The following is an 8995-nucleotide window of genomic DNA, read 5'->3' as shown; positions in this document are numbered from 1 at the left end:
CCCGAGTGAGCCACGGGCTGGCCCTACTGGTCATCTTTAAAAAAAAAAAAGAATGTTGTTTGGCTCGAATAAGAACTTTCAACTGTGAAGGGGTCTTTGACAAGGTGACACATGTAATTTTTGACGTGAGAAAAGGATGTCCATTTTTTCCCACCCAAGTTCACAGATCACCAGAAACCTATCCTCAGGGCTACTGAAACCTGGGAGAAGATAGCCATGTTGAGCAGCTCACCTGGAGAGGAGTATTGTCCTTAAGTGAAAGTTTTCACCAGCCTGAGGTGACCTGGTGGGAAGGTAGCCAGGGGAATGAATACCCCCAACCCAGTGTCCTCTCTCCTGCTGTTTTTCTGCCAGGTCTCCCCATCACCCAAAACCAGCGGGAAACTGGATGTACCTTTTGATGTGGTCTGTATAAGTTAGTCTCCTGGGGCAAAGAGTAGGAGAGGAAAAAAGGGAGGGGCAAAAAGAAGACACCCAGGGCAATCTCCAGTCCCTTTTCTCTCCCTGAAAGGGGGGTGGGGGCCTGAAACTCCCAACCCTCTAATCACATGATTAGTTCCTCTAGCAATCAACCACCATGCTCAGGGGCTTTCCTAGGTCCTCTTATTAACATAAACTCGGGTGTGGTTGAAAGGGGCTTGTTATGAATAACAAAAGATGCTCCTTTCACCTTTACCACTTAAGAAATTACAAGGGTTTTAGAGGCTCTGGCCAGGAGCCTGATGGAGATGAGGGCAGTGCATGCGTGCACACATGCACACGTGCATGCGCACACACACACAGGCCTTCTGGACAGGGCATTTTCTTCCTGTAGGCACACTCTATAGGGCCTAATTGTAATCAGCAGTTCCCTTGGAGAGCTTGGAATCATAACAAGGGCTCTTAGCAACGAGTTCCATAAGGGGTTCTAGCAGGTTCATTCCTTGGGCCAGCTCAGCATTCTCTCCCTGACTACTGGGACACTAGCCTCAGTGATTGTCCCCTTTTCACTTGGCCTTGGTGATTCACCCCTTTTCCCCGCCTCCAACACTGATCAATCAACCCCACACAGCCCACTGACCCATTCTTAAGCTATGTTGACACCTTCAGCCAAGGCACAGCAACCCTTGCAGGCTTGGGAGCCACTCTGTTTCTTTAGGGCATTGGTTCCCAAACTTGAGTGTGTATCAGAAGCATCTGAGATGCTTATTAAAAAGCTCCAATTGTCCCCCCACCCCTCGAGTTTCTGAATCAGTAGGTCTGGACTGGAGCCCCAACGATGTGCATTTCTAACATATTTCCATATGATGCTAGTGGAAGGGCCTCTCTTTGAGAACCACTGCTTTAAGGAGATTCTGCATATCTCATCTCAGATCTAGACTTTGCAGCCCGTCAAAGAGTAATCTATTTCCCTTATTTCCAAGTTCTCAGTGGAATCCCTGCTACAACCCCCACAACACGCCCTTGCAGCTCTCTGCCCAGAGGCCCCAACATGCCTACAGTCCTAAATGTGAGCTGGCCCTCTCTGTGGTGGAGGGAGCTGGGCCCTGAATTTGGGTGGGGGTGCCTTCTTGCATGTCTGTTGTTCACATGTTTTCCCCACATCTGTGTGAAGCCCCTGAGTTTCCTTCTCCATCCACTTGTCCATCTATATAAATACCTTTAGTCTTCACTTTTATCCCATGGTCAGAGGAGCCATAACTTTCTCTATCCCAGAAAGTTTTTCTGAGCATCTAAGCTCTATCCTACCATGTTAGTCTGTCAACCCACCCTTGATGGAAAGACCAGTCTAGGAGGCAATCTCACTCAGAATAAAAGCCAGTTTTTGCAACGACCTACAAGGCTCTACCCAATCTGACCTCATGTGCACCTGGCTTCAGCTGCACAGGCCTCCCTGCTGCTCCATGAATACTCCAGATATACAGACCTTTGTACTGCTGGTCCCTCTGCCTGAAAATGCTCCTCTCCCATTGTGATATTGTGAAGATAGAAAATGTAAATTTTGGTCTCTATGGGGCTCCCATCAGGAGCCCCTAAAATCCTCATAATTTCCTAAGTGGTAAGGTGAAAGAAGCATCTTTTGTTACTCATAACAAGTCCCTTTCAACCACACTTGGGTTTATGTTAATAAGATGACTTTGGAAAGCCACTGAGGATGGTGGCTGATTGCCAGAATTAATCATGTGATTAGAGGGTTGGAAGTTTCAGCCCCCTCCTCACCTCCAGGGAGGGAAAAGGGACTGGAGATTGACTTAATCACCAATGGCCAGTGATTTAATCAATCATGCCTATATATGACGCCCCCATAAAAACCCAAGAGGATAGGGTTTGGAAAGCTTCAGATTGGTGAACACATCATGGTGCTGGGAGGTGGCAAGCTCAGAGAAGGCACAGAAGCTCTGTGCTCCCCTGACCTCCACACCCTGCCCTGTGCATCTCTTTCATCTGGCTGGTCCTGAGTTGCATCCTTTTATAACAAAAAGGCAATCTAGTAAGTAAAAGTTTCCCCGAGTTCTGCATTCTAGCAAATTATCGAACCCAAGGATTTATTTAGGAAAAGGTTATAGGAACCCCTGATTTATAGCCAGTCGGTCAGAAATGCAGGAGACCCGGACCTGCACTTGGCACCGGAAGTGGGGATAGTCTGTGGGACTGAGCCCTTTAACTTGTGGGATCTGATGCTAAATCAGGTAGATAGTGTCAGAATTGAATTAAACTGTAGGAGGCCCAGTTGGTATCCACTAAGAATTGGAGAATTGGTTGGTGTGGGAGCACTGCCCACACACTTGGTGTCAGAGTGAAGGGTTGTGAGTGTAAAGAAAAACAGTATTTTTTCCTTTTTATTCATATATCCACATGGCTTATTTCCTCACCTCTTTGAAATCTTTGCTCAAGGGCCAGCCCGTGGCTCACTCGGGAGAGTGCGGTGCTGATAACACCAAGGCCCCTGGTTCGGATCCCATATAGGGATGGCCGGTTAGCTCATCGGGTGAGCATGGTGCTGACAACACCAAGTCAAGGGTTAAGATCCCCTTACCGGTCATCTTTTAAAAACAAAAGAAAAAAAAAAAAAAAGAAAGAAATCTTTGCTCAAGTAGTATCATTTTCTCAGAGAAGCCTTCCGTGAGCACCCTACTTAAAACTGGGGTACACCTGCAGCACTCCTATCCTTTTCCCTTTGTTTTCCTCTCTAGGCACCTATTACATTTAATGTACATATTTATTTATATCATCTGCCTTCCCCAGTTAGACTGACCATGAAGATAAGAGTTTGTATTTGTTTGGTTCACTGGGCTTAGAAGTATGCCTGGATATAGTAAGCATTCAATAAATACTTGTTGAATGAATGTATAAATAAAGAAATACAGGGGTGTCAAGAAGTCAGAGTCCACTAGAGCATCTCCCCCCACCTGCCCAGGTCAGGGAGAGGGCAGTGAGAAGAGAAAATTCCCAAAGGCCAAAGGGGAAATAGGTCAAGGGGAGGGGAGAAGGAAAGGTGTTTCCATCAGTGCTGGGGCAGGGTGAATGGAGTCCTGGGCAGGGAGAGTTTGGACAAGGACATCTCAGTGAGGGGGATGCACTGTCCTCAGCTTCCCTAGAAGCTATTAGCCTGAGTGGCAAAGGGAATAAAATTTATGCCTGGGGAGGGCATTATTCAGAGGCTACTCACCCATTCTGTTGAATCCACAGTGACCAGCTCCCCATCCCACCCCCCCCACACACATACACACACACACACACACACGTACACATGCGCACACACACGCAAACCTATGTCAGCCTCACTCCCTGGCTCTTGTGTCCATAAATGCTGTCTCTCAGAACCATGTAGAGGGTTAACATTTTGTGGTCTGTTCTGCCAAGAGGACGGCCATGACCTCTGGCCACAACCAGAAGAGAGACATGGCACCAGTACCCATGCAGGACATGCTGCACACAGTACTTCTCAAGATGATAACACCAACTGTGGGAAACTGCTGCATCCTTGAACTCAAGGGAGTAAGCAGTATAGTCTATTCAAATAAGATTTCAGGAGGTTCTGCCCCGGGGGCTCCCCCTCCTATATCCCTGTCCCCTTACTTTTCTCACAGCTTTCATAATAAATACCCATTGGACTTCGGCTCTTGGTCTTCACCAGCTTAGTGAAGGGTCGCTCCTAGTCCCTCGGTTGCAAATGCTATTGTCTCGAGTAGTTCATTACCGTCTCTGCTTCAACATTCACCACATTTTGTAGACCCCAGCGTGACACTTTCTATGGGCCATTCCACAGAATGGTAAGAAATCTCCCTAAGCCTTTTCAGGATAAGAGACGCATCCTCCCATATTATGGGTCATTGGGAATTTTAATTGGCTTCCCTCGATGAGGTTTAACACCTTCTTTTTCAGACTAGGAGTTTTTTTTATTTGCTTAGGCTGCACTGACTTTCTCCTTTCTTATAGGAGGTAGCTTGGTGTAGTCCCTCTGGGCCTCTCATTGCTTTCAAGTATTTGGGCTTTGAGTAATCCCTGCATCTCCATCATTGAGAAAATAGTGACAAGTGGTGTCCCATGTGAGGAACTATACTCCACAGAACAGAGACTGGCCCTCCGAACGGTTGAAGGACACATCTGACATACATTCATTCATTCCAGTAAGGAACATAGATGACCATGGGGTAGCCCAGGACGTCTACGGGAAGGTCTGATTTAGGTCTTTTCACCCAGAGGTTTTCTTTATTTTTTCTCTTTTACTTCCCTTTCATGGGCACTTCACTATCAAAACAAGAAGTGCAACATAAATTACAGCTTCAAGGTCTCTTGAAAGCAGGTGGATATAAAGTAACTGAATGCCAGCTTTTAAAACTATTACTGGAAATTAGACAGCAATGTCCTTGGTATCCATGAGAAGGGAGTCTTAATTTAGAGGATTGGGAACATATTAGTAAATTGTTAAAAAATGCTCTTGGTCCCATAAAGGCTTCTCATCTTACAGTATGGAATTTATGTGGAATTGCCTTATGGCCAATACAAAGTCCTAAAACCATAGCTAAACTGGAAAAAACAGGATGCTCCCGCTGCTCCTGCTGGGGGGGGGGCGCTGCAGCCACCCCCCATCCTGCCCCAGATTTCCCCCCCGCCACCACCTCCTTTCGATTTGCCCCCTATTTTACTCCTATCGTGGAACAATGTTTCTGTGAAGGATGTCAAACTGAGGGAGAAATGTTACATGCCTTTTCTGTCATACGAGGTGGAAATCAAGGTCCTTGGCATGAGAGCCTTCCTTTTGCTGTTTACAAGGAATTTCAGAAAAATATAACGGAAATGGCCTCCAAAGTTTTTTTACTAAAGAAATAATAGAAGCTATAGCCAAAAGTTATGATATGACAACATGGGATTAAAAAAATCCTTGTTAAAATCATACTAACAACAGCTCAATACAATGTTTGGCTTCAGGAATTTCTTGATGCCACCACCATTTCAATGGAAAATTTAAATAATCACATTCCTATAGGTATAGATATGTTGGTAGAAGAAGGGGCTTATTTTAACCCTTAGGATCAAGCTAAATTTCAGCCTCAGGTGTTTCTTCAGACGTCATAGGCAGCTGTTAAAGCATGGAATAAAATTCCAGAAACAAATACCTCTACCAGCTCTTTTGCCACTGTTAGACAAAGGCCCACCAAACTTTATAGATTTTGTTAATAGACTTCAAGATGCTATCTCTAGACAAGTAGATAATATTCAACTGGGAACTTGTCATTGTGTACTAGACTTTGCAAATGCTTTTTTCTGTCAGCTGATAGCCAAGATCAGCTTGCCTTTGCCTGGGAAGGAAGACAATGAAATTTTCAAGTGCTTCAAGGTTATCTACATAGCTCAACTATCTGTCATGGTTTGGTGGCTGGGGACCTAACAAAGTAGACTAGGCCCAACAAGATTACAGTGTTTCTGGGCCGGCCCGGTGGTGCACTGCTACAGTGCGCCACTTGGGAGCATGGTGGCGCTCCCGCCGAGGGTTCGGATCCCACATACAGACCGGTTCCCGCTCACTGGCTGAGCGAGGTGCGGGTGCAGCACCAAGGTTTGCGATCCCGTTGCCGGTCCCGGTCCGGTACGGGCACAACACTGAGGGTTGCGATCCATTGCCGGACACACAAAAAGGAAAAAAAAAAAAAAAAGATTACAGTGTTTCATTATATTGATGAGATGTCAGCCATACCCCCCACAGGGCATCCCTTCCTACAAAGGAGGGGGGCCTAAACACATTCACCAAACCTCCATGACAAACTGTTTACAATAGTCCCCTATAAAAAAAAATTAAATTAAAGTCTTCATAGATATCTCCTTTGCCTACTGCCAGCAATGACTAATTATTTAACAATGTTTTAGATGACTGGTATACATACAAATTCTTTGGGGCCTGGCCCACCCTAGGGGAGTTATACTGGGTACCACTAGGAATGTCATGTTTGGCTTGAAGGGAAGAATGACTCAAGTTCTTGAGACAAGCTATCTCCAGATAAGTTAAACATATCTATCGATTATTTTGGTGAACAGGTTATGTTTTGGGCACTTGGCCATTTCCCCAAGGAAGGATAAACTTTCACTAAGTCATGTAGGTGCAATTAGAACATTGCTACTTTTGTTATCAACTGCTTTAAAAATCATAAAATGTGAAGGACTTGATTTATAACAGAGGATTTAATTTTAGATGAGGCTGAACAAATAAAAAAAATTGTTTCTATAGAAAAATGGGGGCTGGCCCGTGGCTCACTTGGGAGAGTGTGGTGCTGATAACACCAAGGCCACGGGTTCGGAACCTACATAGGGATGGCCAGTTAGCTCACTTGGGAGAGTGTGGTGCTGATAACACCAAGGCCACGGGTTCGGAACCTACATAGGGATGGCCAGTTAGCTCACTTGGGAGAGCGTGGTGCTGACAACACCCAGCCAAGGGTTAAGATCCCCTTACCAGTCATCTTTAAGAAAAAAAAAAAAAGAAAGAAAGAAAGAAAGAAAGAAAGAAAGAAAGAAAGAAAGAAAGAAAGAAAAACGGGGTCCTTTGCCTAATGGTTCAACAGGATTTATTTTAGGAAGATCTAGTTATTCTAGTCTAGGTATTCAAATAATACCAAAACTTATTGATTCAGATTATACTAGACAAATTAAAATTATGGTTATTAACTTAGGATATCATGTCGTTCTCATAAGAATTCATATTGCTCAATTAATATTAATACTATTTATTACCCCTGGACATATAAATAAAAGAAAGAAAAACAAAGGGTTTTGGTAGTACTAAAGCTTATTGGGTTACAAAGATAAATAATAGACAACCCCTCCTCATTCTCACCATAAACCAAAAAACAATAATAGGTTTAATTGATTCAGGAACAGATATTACTATAATTATTTCCAAAGATTGGAGTCCCTCCTGAAAAACTTGTTCTTCTTTCATGACTGTATCTGGATTGGGAGGAACACAAACCCCATGCCTCCATTTTTCTGATTTTTGGGGGAACAAAAAATAGAAATATTCTGTAAACTATATGAGGGTTCAATATGTCCTGCTTGTAATTGTTCTTATATTAGAAGATGAACTTGTTATAATTTTTTCCCTTTAAGAGGCCATTGCTCCACCAAAACAGGGGGTCCAATAATCCATTACAATTTAAGTAACGAGAGTTTGACAATGGCCTTAATAATAAATTTAAAGGAAAAGTGCCTATATAAACATCCCATTGTATAAACAAATCTCTCCCCCATAAAACAATAGAGAAATCCAATATAAAAGACACAATAATGAAAGTTTGTCCTTTAGGTCCTATACATTTAAAAAATATTTACTTTGGCATGGGTTCTAATCTTCCTGGCCCTATGTCATTTGACAATGACATAACAGATACATTGGCTATATATTATTTTACTCTCACTCCTAAAATTAATTCTCACCAATTTTTTCATCAAGGAGCTTGAGCTTTGACTAAACAATATTCTCTGCTTTTAATCAAAATAAAACAAAAAAAATTATTAAGACTTGTGCTGATTGTCAATCATTTTCTGTGCCATTTTCAACTAGTGTTAATCCTCATAATTTACAATCCAACACGTTATGACAAATGGATGTTATTCATCATCCTCCTTTTGGCAAATTAAAATACATTCATGTTGTTATTGACACTTTTTCAGGAGTTCTACATGCCGCTTGTCAAACAGGAAAAACTTTAAAACATGTTCATCACCACCTACTGGCTTCATTTGCCTCTTTAAAAATCCCTACTAAAATCAAAACTGATAATGACTCTGCTTATACTTCTAATTCTTTTAAACAATCTTGTCAAGGTTAAAATATTAAACATATTACAGGAATTCCCTATAACCCTCAAAGAAAAGCTATTATAAAACCAGCACATTTGCTCCTTAAATCACAACTTTTAAAACAAAAAAGGGGGAATATGCATGATCATTTACCCCCACAAGAACAATTGTGGAAAGCTTTATTAACTCTTAATTTTTTAAACATTTCTAGTACTGGTTCTACAGCTACTGAAAAACATTTTTCTCCATCAGATCACAGACCTAAACCGTTAGTTTTTTATGGAGATCCTTTGTTGTTTTTTTTGTTTTTTTTTTTTAAAGATGACCGGTAAGGGGATCTTAACCCTTGACTTGGTGTTGTCAGCACCAAGCTCACCCAGTGAGCGAACCGGCCATCCCTATATGGGATCCGAACCCGTGGCCTTGGTGTTATCAGCACCACACTCTCCCGAGTGAGCCACAGGTCAGCCCCGTATGGAGATCCTTTGAGTGGCCCCCTATGGAAGGGTCCTGTAGAACTCTTAACATGGGGAAGGGGATATGCTTCTGTTTTATTGCCTACAGTTCCTATTTGGATTCCCGCCTGATTAGTAAAACCATACCATGAGCTGGAGAAGAGCCTGTGCTCATCAGAATCCACTGCCAGGCCTCCAACACCTGTCTCTTGATTCAAATGAAAACACTCCATACATGCATTTCCCAACTCAAAGAAGAGATC

This window comes from Galeopterus variegatus, unplaced genomic scaffold, assembly GCF_000696425.1.
Source record: "Galeopterus variegatus unplaced genomic scaffold, G_variegatus-3.0.2 Scaffold1130, whole genome shotgun sequence".
Taxonomy (NCBI): Eukaryota; Metazoa; Chordata; class Mammalia; order Dermoptera; family Cynocephalidae; genus Galeopterus; species Galeopterus variegatus.
Note: the sequence above shows the minus strand (reverse complement) of the source record.